This window comes from Aethalodelphis obliquidens, unplaced genomic scaffold (assembly GCF_003676395.1).
Source record: "Aethalodelphis obliquidens isolate GAN/ISIS:26980383/991018 unplaced genomic scaffold, ASM367639v1 scaffold13, whole genome shotgun sequence".
NCBI lineage: Eukaryota > Metazoa > Chordata > Mammalia > Artiodactyla > Delphinidae > Aethalodelphis > Aethalodelphis obliquidens.
Genome location: NW_020837957.1, coordinates 32680252 through 32696603, shown reverse-complemented (window position 1 = coordinate 32696603; position 16352 = coordinate 32680252). Strand labels below are relative to the sequence as shown.

Here is a 16352-nt window from a genome sequence, read left to right as displayed (position 1 = left end):
AAGACAACTTTTACCCATGTCCATTATTTTATTCAATTATTTGTCATATTTTTAACAATGATTATTCGTCTAGGCACTCTACTAGTCACTAAGAATTCCATGATTATTTAGACATACTTCCTGGAGACTCATAATTTTTTTTTTTATAATTACTGTACTAATGGGAGGGTGGGAGTCTTTTAGACAGAGGTGAGGTAACTCCATTGCTGGCAGAGAAGATCGTGTCCACCACAACACAGGAACTTGAAAGAATGGAGTGAAATTTGAAAACTGTGGCAAGTATTATATGATGCATTCCTAAGATTCATGCTGAAGGGTAAGAAAGTATATGACAGGGATAGGGCATGACAGTAGGGCATGAATAAATTGTTATGGGTCATATATGAGGTTAAGAAGTTTATGGAGTTTGGATTTATTCCCAAGGCAGTGGGACGCATCTGGATTTCTGGATTGATGACATCGGAGCCTCTATGCTTTAGGCCTCCAGGCTTAGGAGCATCACCATACAAAAAAACTTGCCATGGTACTGTTACTCTCCCCTCTGCCCTCAAATTAATATTCTGTAAGGTTAGTTGATACCTGAGTGAAATCATGGTAACATGTTTTTCATGTTGCTTTTCTTACTGACTTTTAATCCCTCAGATCTTGATCTGAAAAAGGATCTTGCAAAAATTCACATAATTTTTATTATAAATTTACTGGAATGGGGACCATATCAATATGTATGGCTTTTAGCACCATACCTTAATGAAAGAAAGTTTATGAATGATCATTAATGATATCGATTCATACTGGTGAAACAAAATATTTATAAAGCATTTCCTTTACGCTTAATTGGGTGGGGACTTCCCTGGTGGTACAGTGGTTAAGAATCCTCCTGGCAATGCAGGGGACACAGGTTCGAGCCCTGGTCCAGGAAGATCCCACATGCTGTGGAGCAACTAAGCCCATGCACCACAGCTACTGAAGCTGGCGTGCCTAGAGCCCGTGCTCTGCAACAAAGAGTAGCCCCCGCTCACCACAACTAGAGAAAGCCCACGTGCAGCAACGAAGACCCAACACAGTCATAAATAAATAAATAAATTTAATTGCATGGCAGTCTCCAGTTCATGAATTTATTGTAAAGTCAATTTTGGTCTTAGAGTTGGCTTTGAGTTCTTATTGTTCAAGACTTGTTAGTCAAAGAGAATGATTAACACGAGACTGTGTTTTTGAAAAGAAAATGAAAGTGATGCTCAAATTCTTTTTTGTAGTATCTGTATTATTGGGCTATCTTTAAGGCAGTAAAGAAATGCAGTTTACATCAGTTGTCAGTTCTTTAGGTCGTAAGGATGTTATGGGGTGTCTCCAGTGACTCATGATCCATAAGATCGTCCATAATATCTTGTATTACAAGTCGATCCATTTTCCATAATGTGTTTCCCTAGAGAGAAAAAAATTCAGAAAGATTTTACAGTTGTCTCTTTGTTCCAATTTCTTTTTGTAGGCTTAAAAATTACTGTGGGTAGACAAATTGCCCTTCATTGTCTTCTGAAATGATTTAAATAGCTTAAGCAAATTTTTTAAAAAGTATGTCCCTGCACCTGTGTTCTAGAAATTTGATGTTAGGCATATTCATAGAAACACAGCATACGTTATAAATTTATTATTTTTGTGGATATAATTCTGAATGGATATTATGACTGCATTTATTTGCCATTTTAGATATGTAGTGTGATTTAGCTCAGGATAAAGCAATACAGAATCCAAAAAATATAATACCATTTAGGATTTTTGCTGTAAAATCTATTACACTGTAGGAGGTTTCACATTTCTAAAGTGAAAGCAGTGAGTACTGTGGGGTCAGGGACTAACCAGTGAATGAAAGTCAGAACTCAAAATGAAGTGCTTTTTCTGTTTAACACTGGGCAATGATAGAAACTGATAATGTTTGATTAATGAACGGCAGCCTTGCAGCGGGTGAAAACATCTGCAAGAAGTGATTTATTATTTCAAAGGTATTGGAAGCTTGCAGTATCTTGCAGATTTAAGTATGTGTGCCTGAGTAAAATAAATGAGATGCAACATGTGAAAAATGAAAACGCATTACTTGTAAAGAATGTGTCACAAGCAGGGTATTTTTGTTCAAGTACACTTTGTCATGGGGACTTTTAATGCTGTTCTGAATACAAATCATTTAACTGGTTCATAAAATCGCCTCAGTTGGAATTCTTGCATCTATCATCCAAGACGTAAATGAGGGTTAAACTTAATGTGGTGTAACAACATCCCTTAAATGTTCAAATTCTGCATCATATACAACTATTAAAATTGCACATATGTTTTATGTATAAAGATGAATAAATTGTAGATACTTGAAACAACAGTCCCCAAACAGAAACAAGGTTTGAAGTCTTGAGGCCTTAACACTCATCAAATACTCTGAGTTGAGGATTTCACTGCAACTTTTATAGCTAGACGTTTGAATAATCTATCATTTTATGACTGAACAATTTTTAGTTAGGTGACATGTTATATGATAAATAATAGAATGCAATGAAGGGAGTGGTACTATTTTAAGCACTGCTGTTGGAGTTCTAATTTGCGTGTGTGTTGTGTATGTGAGTGTGTGTGTGTACACAACTGGAATTATTCACTGTTGCTTAGGTAAAAATTATACCTTTTCTATAAAAGTAGTTACCTTATATTTCACATATACTAGATAATTATTTCAGAAAATAAAATTCAAAATTCTTTCAAGTTACTAGTAACCTGATAATAGTCATAGTGGGTTAAACCCAATGAAAAACAATGTGAAAATAAACTTGGAACAGTAGCAGAATTATGCCATCAGGACTACTAATTCCTTTTTGTGTGGTTTGTGAGATATATCTGCTTGTTTAACTCACCTCTAAAAGGCACTTTTGCAAAGTTTGGTGTTGTTACTATGAGGAACATCCTCTTCAGATCAACAAGATTTTTAAAAATGTAATCACTATCATAAGAAAACTAACTTCTATGAAAGAATTTTTTTAATATTATGGAACTTATTATATGTTATTCTTAATGAATTAGAAAGTAAATTGCAGCAAGTTTTATGCATCCCTTTTGCCTATGGTAGCTTTAGGACTGAGCATAAACTAAACCCTTATTAAATGTTTAATTGAATGATTGAATAAATGAAGAGATTAGTAAAGAAAATATTATTCACTGCAAATTTACTCATTCATTTAACAGGGTACTGGGAAACCTGCTTCATGTCAGGCATTGGGCAGGTTCTGGAAATATATACGTGAAGAGGACACACATAATCCCTGCTCTTAAGGAGATCCTAGGCTGGTGGGAAACAAATATTAAATACAACACATACCACATCGTGAAACAATTTTAAAAGTGATATAATGAATTGTAAAGGACTATGAGGCTGCATTCCAAGGGGACCTAACCTGAGTGGGAGACACGGAGGGATCATGTAACCTGAGTGGGGAGAGAGCAAAGAAAGGTGACTAGAGGCCAGAGAGGCGAGGTAGCTGGATGGGGAGTGAAAGAATCAGATTTCCATTTTTTTTTAACATCTTTATTGGAGTATAATTGCTTTACGATGGTGTGTTAGTTTCTGCTGTATAACAAAGTGAATCAGCTATATGTATACATATATCCCCATATCCCCTCCCTCTTGCATCTCCCTCCACCCTCCCTATCCCACCACTCTAGGTGGTCACAAAGCACCGAGCTGATCTCGCTGTGCTACGCAGCTGTTTCCCACTAGCTATCTACTTTACATTTAGTAGTGTATATATGTCCAAGCCACACTCACTTTGTCCCAGCTTACCCTTCCCCCTCCCCATGTCCTCAAATCCATTCTCTACGTCTGTCTTTTTTCCTGTCCTGTGCCTAGGTTCTTCAGAACCATTTTTTTTTCTTTTTTCCTATTCCATATATATGTGTTAGCATACGGTATTTGTTTTTCTCTTTCTGACTTACTTCACTCTGTGTGACAGACTCTAAGTCCATCTACCTCACTACAAATAACTCACTTTTGTTTCTTTCTATGGCTGAGTAATGTTCCATTGTATATATGTGCCACATCTTCTTTATCCATTATCTGTCAATGGGCACTTAGGTTGCTTGCATGTCCTGGCTATTGTAAAGAGAGCTACCATGAACACTGGGGTGCATGTGTCTTTTTGAATTATGGTTTTCTCAGGGTATATGCCCAGTAGTGAGATTTCTAGGTCGTATGGTAGTTCTATTTTTAGTTTCTTAAGGAACTTCCATACTGTTCTCCATAGTGGCTGTAACAATTTACATTCCCACCAACAGTGCAAGAGTGTTCCCTTTTCTCCACACCCTCTCCAAAATGTATTGTTTGTAGATTTTTTTGATGATGGCCATTCTGACTGGTGTGAGATGATACCTCATTGTAGTTTTGATTTGCATTTCTCTAATGATTAGTGACATTGAGCTTTCTTTCATGTGTTTGTTGGCAATCTGTATATCTTCTTTGGAGAAATGTCTGTTTAGGTCTTCTGCTCATTTTTGGATTAGGTTGTTTGTTTTTTTGATATTGAGCTGCATGAGCTGCTTGTAAATTTTGGAGATTAATCCTCTGTCAGTTTCTTCATTTGCAAATATTTTCTCCCATTCTGAGGGTTGTCTTTTCGTCTTGTTTATGGTTTCCTTTGCTGCGCCAAAGCTTTTAAGTTTCATTAGGTCCCATTAGTTTATTTTTGTTTTTATTTCCATTTCTCTAGGAGGTGGGTCAAAAAGGATCTTGCTGTGATTTATGTCCCAGAGTGTTCTGCCTATGTTTTCCTCTAAGAGTTTGATAGTGTCTGGCCTTACATTTAGGTCTTTACTCCATTTTGAGTTTATTTTTGTGTATGATGTTAGGGAGTGTTCTAATTTCACTCTTTTACATGTAGCTGTCCAGTTTTCCCAGCACCATTTATTAAAGAGGCTGTTTTCTCCATTGTATGTTCTTGCCTCCTTTATCAAAAATAAGGTGACCATATGTGCATGGGTTTATCCCTGGGCTTTCTATCCTGTTCCATTGATCTATATTTCTGTTTTTTGTGCCAGTACCATAGTGTCTTTATTACTGTAGCTTTGTAGTATAGTCTGAAGTCAGGGAGCCTGATTCCTACAGCTCTGTTTTTCTGTCTCAAGATTGCTTTGGCTATTTGGGGTCTTTTGTGTTTCCATACAAATTATGAAATTTTTTGTTTCAGTTCTGTGAAAAATGCCAGTGGTAGTGTGATAGGGATTGCACTGAATCTATAGATTGCTTTGGATAATATAGTCATTTTCACAGTGCTGATCCTTCCAACCCAAGAACATGGTATATCTCTCCATCTGTGTGTATCATCTTTAATTTCTTTCATCAGTGTCTTATAATTCTCTGCATACAGGTCTTTTGTCTCCTTAGGTAGGTTTATTCCTAGGTATTTTATTCTTTTTGTTGCAATGGTAAATGGGAGTGTTTCCTTAATTTCTCTTTCAGATTTTTCATCATTAGCATATAGGAATGCCAGAGATTTCTGTGCCTTAATTTCGTATCCTGCTACTTTACCAAATCCATCCATTAGCTCTAGTAGTTTCCTGGTAGCATTTTTAGGATTCTCCATGTAGACTATCATGTCACCTGCAAACACTGAGTTTTACTTCTTCTTTTACGACTTGGATTCTTTTTATTTCTTATTCTTCTCTGATTGCTGTGGCTAAAACATCCAAAACTATGTTGAATAATAGTGGTGAGAGTGGGCAACCTGATCTTATTGGAAGTGGTTTCAGGTTTTCAACATTGAGAAACATGTTGGCCCTGGGTTTGTCAGATATGGCGTTTATTATGTTGAGGTAACTTCCCTGTATTCCTACTTTCTGGAGAGTTTTTATCATAAATGGATATTAAATTTTGTCAAAACCTTTTTCTGCATCTCTTGAGATGATCAGATGGTTTTTATCCTTCAGTTTGTTACTGTGGTGTATCACATTGATTGATACAAATATACTGAAGAATCCTTGCATTCCTGGGATAAACCCCACTTGATCATGGTGTATGCTCCTTTTAATGTGCTGTTGGATTCTGTTTGCTAGTATTTTGTTGAGAATTTTTGCATCTATGTTCATCAGTGATATTGGTCTGTAGTTTTCTTTCTCTGTGACATCTTTGTCTGGTTTTGGTATCAGGGTGATGGTGGCCTCGTAGAATGAGTTTGGGAGTGTTCCTCCTGCTGGTATATTTTGGAAGAGTTTAAGAAGGATAGGTGTTAGCTCTTCTCTAAATATTTGATAGAATTCACCTGTGAACATCTGGTTCTGTGCTTTTGTTTCATGGAAGATTTTTAATCACAGTCTCAATTTCAGTGCTTGTGATTTGTTTGTTTATATTTTCTATTTCTTCCTGGTTCAGTCTCAGAAGGTTGTGCTTTTCTAAGAATATGTCCATTTCTTCCAGGTTGTCCATTTTGTTGGCATATAGTTGCTTGTAGTAATCTCTCATGATGTTTTGTATTTCTTCAATAACAGTTGTTACTTCTCCTTTTTCATTTCTAATTCTGTTGATTTGGGTCTTCTCTTTTTCTTGATGAGTCTGGCTATTGGGTTATCAGTTTTATTTATCTTCTCAAAGAACCAGCTTTTAATTTTATTGATCTTTGCGTTGATCTTTGTGTTTCCTTATATTTTTCATTTTGGATGTCCTGTCCATTGGTGAGAGTGGGGTGTTAAAGTCCCCTACTATGATTGTGTTACTGTCGATTTCCCTGTATATGGCTGTTAGCATTTGCCTTATGTGTTGAGGTGCTCCTATGTGGGGTGCATACATATTTAGAATTGTTATATCTTCTTCTTGGATCAATCCCTTGATCATTATTTAGCGTCCTTCTTTGTCTCTTGTAATAGTCTTTAATTTGAAGTCTATTTTATCTGATATGAGAATTGCTACTCCAGCTTTCTTTTGATTTCCATTTGCATGGAATATCTTTTTACTTCCCTTCACTTTCAGTCTGTATGTGTCCCTAGATCTGAAGTTGGTCTCTGATTGTAGACAGCATATATACAGGTCTTGTTTTTGTACCTATTCAGCCAGTCTATGTCTTTTGGTTGGAGTATTTAATCCATTTACATTTAAGGTAATTATCGATATGTGTGTTCCTATTCCCATTTTCTTAATTGTTTTGGGTTTGTTATTTTAGGACTTTTCCTTCTCTTGTTTCCTGCCTAGAGAAGTTCCTTTAGCATTTGTTGTAAAGGTGATTTGGTGGTGCTGAATCCTCTTATCTTTTGCTTCTCTGTAAAGGTTTTAATTTCTCCTTCAAATCTGAATGAGATCCTTGCTGGGTATAGTAATCTTGGTTGTAGGATTTTCCCTTTCATCACTTTAAATAGTCCTGCCACTCCGTTCTGGCTTGCAGAGTTTCTGCTGAACAATCAGCTGTTAACCTTATGAAGATTCCTTTGTATGTTATTTGTTGTTTTTCCCGTGCTGCTTTTAATATTTTTTCTTTGTATTTAATTTTTGATTAATATGTGTCTTGGCGTGTTTCTCCTTGGATTTATCCTGTATGGTACTCTGTGCTTCCTGGACTTGATCAACTATTTCCTTTCCCATATTAGGAAAGTTTTCAACTATAATCTCTTCAAATATTTTTCAGTCCCTTTCTTTTTCTCTTCTTCTTCTGGGACCCCTATAATTCGAATGTTGGTGCATTTAATGTTGTCCCAGTGGTCTTGAGACTGTTCTCAATTTTTTTCATTCTTCTTTCTTTATTCTGCTCTGCAGTAGTTATTTACAGTATTTTATCTTCCAGGTCGCTCATCTGTTTTGCCTCAGTTATTCTGCTGTTAATTCCTTCTAGAGAATTTTAAATTACATTTATTGTGCTGTTCCACATTGTTTATTTGCACTTTAGTTCTTCTATATCCTTGTTAAACGTTTCTTGTATTTTCTCCATTCTATTTCCCAGACTTTATATCATCTTTACTATCATTACTCTGAATTCTTTTTCAGGTAGACTGCCTGTTTCCTCTTCATCTGTTTGGTCTGGTGGGTTTTTACCTTGCTCCTTCATCTGCTGTGTGTTTCTCTGTCTTCTCAGTTTTCTTAGTTTTGCTGTGTTTGGGATCTCCTTTTCGCAGGCTGCACGTTCATAGTTCTCCTTGTTTTTGGTGTTTGCTCCGAGTGTCTATCATTGGTTCAGTGGGTTGTGTAGTCTTTTTGGTGGAGGGGAGTTGTGCCTGTGTTCTGGTGGATGAAGCTGGATCTGTCTTTCTGGTGGGCAGGTCTGCGTCTAAGGGTGTGATTTGGGGTTTCTGTGACTTTATTATGATTTTAGACAGCCTGTCTGCTAATGTGTGTGGTTGTGTTCCTGTCTTGCTAGTTTGTTTGGCATAGGGTGTCCAGCACTGTAGCTTGCTGGTCGTTGAGTGGAGCTGGGTCTTAGCATTGAGTTGGAGATCTCTGGGAGTGCTTTTGCTGTTTGACATTACGTGGAGCCAGGAGGTCTGTGTTGGAAGAAAGAAAGACAGAAAGAGAGAAAGGGAGAGGGAGAGAGAAAGGAAGGAAAGAGGGAAGGAAGGAAGGAAAAGAAAAGAAAATAAAGTTATTAAAATAAAAAGTAATTATTAAAATTAAAGAAAATTAAAAAGTAATAAAAAAAGAAAAAATAGAAAGTAAGAAGAGAACAGCCAAACCAAAAAACAAATCCATCAATTATAACAAGCTCTAAAAACTATACTAAAAAAAAACAAACAACAAATAAAACCAGACAGAACCCTAGGGCAAATGGTAAAAGCAAAGCTATAGAGAGAAAATCACACAAAGAAGCATACACATACAGTCACAAAAAGAGAAAAAGGAAAAAAATATATATATTGTTGCTCCCGAAGTCCACCACATCGATTTGGGATGGTTCATTGTCTATTCAGGTGTTCCACAGGTGCAGGGTACCTCAAGTTGATTGTGGAGATTTAATCTGCTGCTCCTGAGGCTGCTGGGAGAGATTTTCCTTTCTCTTCTTTGTTCGCACAGCTCCTGGGGTTCAGCTTTGGATTTGGCCCTGCCTCTGCATGTAGGTCGCCTGAGGGAGTCTGTTCTTCACTCAGACAGGATGGGGTTAAAGGAGCAGCTGATTCGGGGGCTCTGGCTCACTCAGGCCGGGGGAGGGAGGGGTATGGAATGTCGGGTAAGCCTGTGGGCGGCAGAGGCCGGCTTGATATTGCAACAGCCTGAGGTGTGCCGTGTGTTCTCCTGGGGAAGTTGTCCTTGGATCCCGGGACCCTGGCAGTGGCGGTCTGCACAGGCTCCCGGGAGGGGAGGTGTGGAGAGTGACCTGTGCTTGCACACAGGCTTCTTTTTGGCTGTAGCAGCAGCCTTAGCGTCCCATGCCCGTCTCTGGTGTCCACACTGATAGCCACAGCTAGCACCCGTGTCTGGAGGTTGTTTAGGCAGTGCTCTGAATCCTCTCTGCTCGCGCACCCCAAAACAATGGTCTCTTGCCTCTTAGGCAGTTCCAGACTTTTTCCTGGACTCCCTCCCGGCTAGCTGTGGTGCACTGGCCCCTTCTGGCTGTGTTCACGCATCCAACCCCAGTCCTCTCCCTGGGATCTGACCTCTGAAGCTCGAGCCTCAGCTCCCAGCCCCCACCCGCCCCGGCGGGTGAGCAGACAAGCCTCTCGGTCTAGTGAGTGCCCATCAGCACCGATCCTCTGTGTGGAAATCTCTCTGCTTTGCCCTCCGCACCCCTGTTGCTGTGCTCTCCTCCGCGGCTCCGAAGCTTCCCCCCACCGCCACCCGCAGTCTTCACCAGTGAAGGGGCTTCCTAGTGTGTGGAAACCTTTCCTCTTTCACAGCTTTCTCCCACTGGTGCAGGTCCCGTCCCTATTCTTTTGTCTCTGTTTTTTTCTTTTTTCTTTTGCCCTACCCAGGTATGTGGGGAGTTTCTTGCCTTTTGGGAGGTCTGACTTCTGCCAGTGTTCAGCAGGTGTTCTGTAGGAGTTGTTCCACATGTAGATGTATTTCCGATATATTTGTGGGGAGGAAGGTGACCTCTACGTCTTTCTCTTCCACCATCTTGAAGGTCTCTCATGACCCTGTCATTTCTGCAGCTGTTTCAGCTCCCACTTCCATAGTAACCAGATGTGGATACAACCACTTTTCATTGCTCTTCCCAAACTTCTACCAAAAATGTGTGAGTGTAGCAGACTTTTCCAAAGTTTGGTGCTTTATTTAAATCTTTCTTCTTATATTGAGGAAAAGTTGAAACCTCCACATCACCAGTATCAACTGCTGTTATGAAGCCACAGTGAACCACCTCCTGTGTTCACAAAGCACCTTACAGATCCCAGCATTCTTAAGCACTCCTGGTTCTTCTGCCTCAGACTCTTTTGTCTACAGAGGTCACTTGGTCACAGGAGGCATGGGACAGGTGAGGGTGGCAGGGACAGTGGTTTCTGAGTGCCCAGGAACGGGTGGTGTTTGGAGTGAGCCGTCCTCGGTTAAGCAGCACAAAGAGGAGACCAAGAGCAGTGGCCTGCGTCAGGAGAGGGAGGGCGGTAAAAGCAGACAGCGCTGGCTACTATCTGGTGGGCTCCATTCCGGTGGCCTCCTGCCCCACAGCTCCTAAGTTTCTGATATTGGGAAGGAACGGTGGCCTCCCATTGCTGAGACCTTGATCCTTGGTAGGCGCATGTGGCTGCCTCCATATTTCCATTTTAAAGGAATCTCTTTGGCAGCTGTATAGAGGGAAGGGTAGAGGTGGGAAAATCATTTAAGAGGCTTTACTAATAGGAACACAAGATGATGGCATTGATTCTGCTCTTTTCAGGAACACAGATCTCTTCCTATTATGGTCTCTCGACCTCTCCCCTGTCTCTCATTTTCTCTGTTCTCTGGGAGCATTCATGGCCTAAAAATAAGGGGCTTTTCATCATTACTGTTTGGTACCTCCTAACTCCCCCTTCTTATATTTAACTTAGAATTATTTATGAAATCTTAACTATCATTTAAATTAAACACAGGAATACTTGTCTGGCAACAAGACAGTCCCCCCAAAGTTTTCTTTGTACTTTTTGCTTATTTTCAAAATTTTGACTCCCCTGAAGTGTCCAAAAATTAATTACCGTATTTTAATTACCAAATAGTAATACATGGTTAATTGCATTGTGATCAGATTTAAATACATTACTATATGCAGCCACAGAATCATTCAAAACTGCAAAAGAAACATTATTTTTTAAGTAACTTATTCATGTGCAGACAAAATTATAACTAGAATAAGAAATATGAAGATTTATTTAATAACAGTCATGAAAGAATTTCTGTAACCTTTGTGTTTTCTAAAATTTGCTAACCTTCACTGTCAGGAATATTTTCCTCATCTTTTTTACTTATAAATCAGTCTTAAGTGGAAATAGGCATGATCATCTTGAGAGCTCCTTATGTAGCTGAAAATCTTCATTAAATTGACTTCTCCAGGCTGAATAATTACAGTTCCAATTAATTAAAGACCAAAAATTGCTTCCTCAATTAAACTGAAATGTTTAGGCAAACATATGAAAATATAAGCCTTCTAGATTTAAGAGTTTTCTTAGAACTCCTTGCTAAGATGTCAAATATTAATATTGCCTAGCATCCTTGACATCAAAGAACATACAGAGGTATGTCCTTCTTTCTAATTATGTAAATATAACATATGTAAAACAAAATTAAGATCCACGGCATACTTAGTAGGAATCTAATAAGAATTCATAATAAATATAGGTTTCTGGTTCTTTCTGTCTTTAAAATGGATCTGCAGCCCTGGACAAGTCACACCCTTCCCAGGTCCCAAATGCAGGGTTGATATGATGATGAAAAGAAATGACACATGTGAAACCTTGATAATTATGCATCAGTCTGTAATCCTTATAAATATTAATTGTTGGTACTGACATTGATTCCCACTTTTCATCTCATATAAAACTGAGCATAGTTTCAGACTCATATAAATGGCATAAGCAGACTCTATGTCCTTATGTGCGTCCTTCATAAGAAAATTTGAACACCAACCAATCCCACATTAAGATTATTTCTTGCAAGGTTTTGTACCTTCAACTTAACATTGTGGGGCATTTTTTAGGCTGGCTGTGGGGACGGAAGGTAGCACTTGGTGATTTAAACAACTGGAAGCTAATTGTCAGTATTGAGAGATTTTCATAATGGACGAAAATTTGACAGTTTACACTTTCAGTAGGGTTTCTGTTGTAGGAAAGAATCCAGGGTAACTAGAGAAAGAACCATAGTTTAGGTTATTTTGTAATAAAAGTATGAAAGAAATGAATACATACAGAAGGATACCTATGTGCTTTGGGGGAGATAGTTCAGAAAGTGATTGTAGACAGTGAATATTAAAGAGCTGTATTAAATAGCTACTTAAATAGTCTTTCTCCATTCCTTTCTACATATACACACATATAAAGCTGTCATCTCAGAATAATTTGAACTAAATAATTTTGGGATTTAAAGACAGAAGTTGAAGTGACTAGTACCCCATAAAGTCATACAATATTTTATATATGTGTATATATATAATGTATATATTTTATACACACACACACACACACACACACACACACACACACACACACATACACACATACCCACACATATAGAGAGACAGAGACAGAGAAATTATATAGTATAAGCCAGTCATATTGGAAATGAGAGTAAAGCCCAAAGGACTTGAGAAAGTATTGAAAGATAGAGGGTAATAAAACAAAATATCAAGAAAGACCTAATTTAAACAATCACTGTCAACAAGCAGATTATGAAATTGACCAATCAGGAGGAATAACCAGGATGACCAATTTTCTAATGGATTTTTGTGTTTAAAGTGTGTCAATTACCTATTGCTACATAACAAACAACCCCACATTTATTTGTTTATGATTCCATGGGTGGCATTTTGATCTGGGATCAAACAGAAGTTGTGCTACACATATTTTCAGCTGTTTTTACATGAATTGGAATCAGTTGGGAGGTTGCTTAGAAGCTGGTTGGCCTGGGATGGGCTTCTCACATGTCTCAGGTGTCAATTGGGAAAATTGGATTTTTTTAATCTACACATTTATCCCGCTTCACTTGATATCCCATCCTCTATCTCTCTTCACATGGTATCTCATCCTCAAGGAGGCTAGCCCAGTTGTTCACAAGGTAGGTTTGTCCCAAGAGAATGAATGTACAAGCTTCAAGCCTTCTTGAAGCCAAGGCTTAGAAGTCACACAGTGTTATTCTCACCCCATTATTTTGGTCAAAGCAATTGTTACAGGATAATCCAAATGCAAGGGCAGGGTCATAGATTCCCCTTAAATTTTAAGGAGAGGAATGGCAAAGTCATCTACAATGGGTCATGCATACAAGGATGGAAGGAGTTCTTATGGCCTTCTGTGCAAACAATCTACAATCCACGGGTAGTATGTTATACTGAGGAAAAAGTAGATTTTATTTTTTCCAGGTGGTTTCTCTTTCAGCATAGGCTTCCGGCATGAAAACTGTTCTATGGAGGATCTCATCTGACTGAAATGAGATAGCAGGAGTCATATGCCTATGCGTAGTTTCAAAGAATCATGTATTCCAAGTGCTTATGATTGAAGATTCCAGAACTGTAGTGCCTGGGTTTAAACTTAGTTTTTTTTATTGAATGAGTTACTCAGTAACTCCTTGTTTCAGTCTTCTTAACTTTAAGTCTGGAAAATAATATAACTGCCTCACTGGATCATAGACAGGATTAAGTGATTTGGTACAGATAAAATGTGTAAAATCGTGCCTGGCATAAAATAAATGCTTAACATGTGTTAGCTATTATTATATCTTAATCCCAGTTCTCCATACAAATGGTGAAATTTTTTGTTCTAGTTCTGTGAAAAATGCCAGCGGTAGTTTGATAGGGATTGCATTGAATCTGTAGATTGCTTTGGGTAGTATAATCATTTTCACAAAGTTGATTCTTACAATGAAAGAACATGGTATATCTCTCCATCTGTGTGTATCATCTTTAATTTCTTTCATCAGTGTCTTATAAGTTTCTGCATACAGGTCTTTTGTCTCCTTAGGTAGGTTTATTCCTAGGTATTTTATTCTTTTTGTTGCAGTGGTAAATGGGATTGTTTCCTTAATTTCTCGTTCAGGTTTTTCATCATTAGTGTACAGGAATGCAAGAGATTTCTGTGCATTAATTTTGTATCCTCCTACTTTACCAAATTCATTGATTAGCTCTAGTAGTTTTCTGGTAGCATCTTTAGGATCCTCTATGTATCGTATCATGTCATCTGAAAACTGTGACAACATTACTTCTTCTTTTCCGACTTGGATTCTTTTTATTTCTTATTCTTCTCTGATTGCTGTGTCTAAAACTTCCAAAGCAATGTTGAATAATAATGGCGAGAGTGGGAAACCTTGTCTTGTTCCTGATCTTAGTGGAAATGGTTTCAGTTTCTCACCATTGAGGATAACACAAAAGACCCAGAATAGCCAAAGGAATCTTGAGAAAGGAAAACGGAGCTGGAGGAATCAGGCTCCCTGACTTCAGACTATACTACAAAGCTATAGTAATCAAGACAGTATGGTACTGGCACAAAAACAGAAATATAGATCAATGGAACAGGATAGAAAGCCCAGAGATAAACCCATGCACACATGGTTACCTTATTTTTGATAAAGGAGGCAAGAATATAAAATGGAGAAAAGACAGCATCTTCAATAAGTAGTGCTAGGAAAACAGGACAGCTACATGTAAAAGAATGAAATTAGAACACTTCCTAACACGATACACAAAAATAAACTCAAAATGGAGTAAAGACCTAAATGTAAGGCCAGACACTATAAAACTCTTAGAGGAAAACATCGGCAGAACATTCTATGACATAAATCACAGCAAGATCCTTTTTGACCCACCTCCTAGGGAAATGGAAATAAAAATAAAAATAAACAAATGGGACCTAATCAAACTTAAAAGCTTTTGCACAGCAAAGGAGAACATAAACAAGACCAAAAGGCAACCCTCAGAATGGGAGAAAATATTTGCAAATGAAGAAACTGACAAAGGATTAATCTCCAAAATTTATAAGCAGCTCATGCAGCTCAATATCAAAAAAACAAACAACTGAATCCAAAAATGGGCAGAGACCTAAACAGACATTTCTCCAAAGAAGATATACAGATTGCCAACAAACACATGAAAGGATGCTCAACATCACTGATCATTAGAGAAATGCAAATGAAAACTACAATGAGGTATCATCTCACATCAGTCAGAATGGCCATCATTAAAAATTCTACAAACAGTACATTCTGGAGAAGGTGTGGAGAAAAGGGAACCCTCTTGCACTGTTGGTGGGAATGTAAATTGTTACAACCACTATGGAGAACAGTATGGAGGTTCCTTAGAAAACTAAAAATAGAATTACCGTATGACCCAGAAATCCCAGTAATGGGCATATACCCTGAGAAAACCATAATTCAAAAAGAATCATGTACCACAATGTTCATTGCAGCTCTATTTGCAATAGCCAGGACATGGAAGCAACTTAAGTGTCCATCAACAGATGAATGGATAAAGAAGAAGTGGCACATATATACAATGGAATATTACTCAGGCATAAAAGGAAATGAAATTGAGTTATTTGTAATGAGGTGGATGGACCTAGAGTCTGTCATACAGAGTGAAGTAAGTCAGAAAGAGAAAAGCAAATACCATATTCTAATACATATATATGTAATCTAAAAAAAAGAAAATGGTTATGAAGAACCTAAGGGCAGGATGGGAATAAAGATGCAGATCTACTAGAGAATGTACTTGAGGACATTGGGAGGGGTAAGTGTAAGCTGGGAGAAAGTGAGAGAGTGACATGGACATATATACTCTACCAAATGTAAAATCGATAGCTAGTGGGAAGCAGCCACATAGCACAGGGAGATCAGTTCGGTGCTTTGTGACCACCTAGAGGGGTGGGATATGGAGGGTGAGAGAGAGGGAGATGCAAGAAGGAAGAGATATGGGGATATATGTGTACGTATAGTTCATTCACTTTGTTATAAAGCAGAAATTAACACACCATTGTAAAGCAATTATACTCCAATAAAGATGTTAAAATAAATAAATAAATAAATAAAAATGAACCATTACAATACACTGAGATAGATGTAAAAAAAAAAAAAAAATCCCAGTTCTCAATAGTGAATAAAACTATATGTCCTTATGATATAAATCAATATAATCTCTAGTTTTAATTATATTTCTATGTGTTTTCTGTTACTGTTTACTTGTATAGCTACTTTATTTCAGTAATTATGTTCTAAACTTTATTCTCAAAACACTAATTTTAACCATAATCGT

At 37.8% G+C, this 16352-nt stretch overlaps 1 protein-coding gene and 1 long non-coding RNA gene across 2 annotated transcripts in view; one reads left to right on the top strand and one right to left on the bottom strand.

Annotated features, from left to right (window-relative positions):
- Positions 1-16352, top strand: part of DPYD (dihydropyrimidine dehydrogenase) — an 811158-nt gene that overhangs the window by 286351 nt on the left and 508455 nt on the right. The window lies entirely within an intron of this gene.
- On the bottom strand, positions 5680-14458 carry LOC113624524 (uncharacterized). The gene is made up of 2 exons (XR_003434370.1): positions 14413-14458; positions 5680-5747 (listed from the first exon to the last, which is right to left on the bottom strand). It is a non-coding gene; the product is annotated as an uncharacterized LOC113624524 (long non-coding RNA).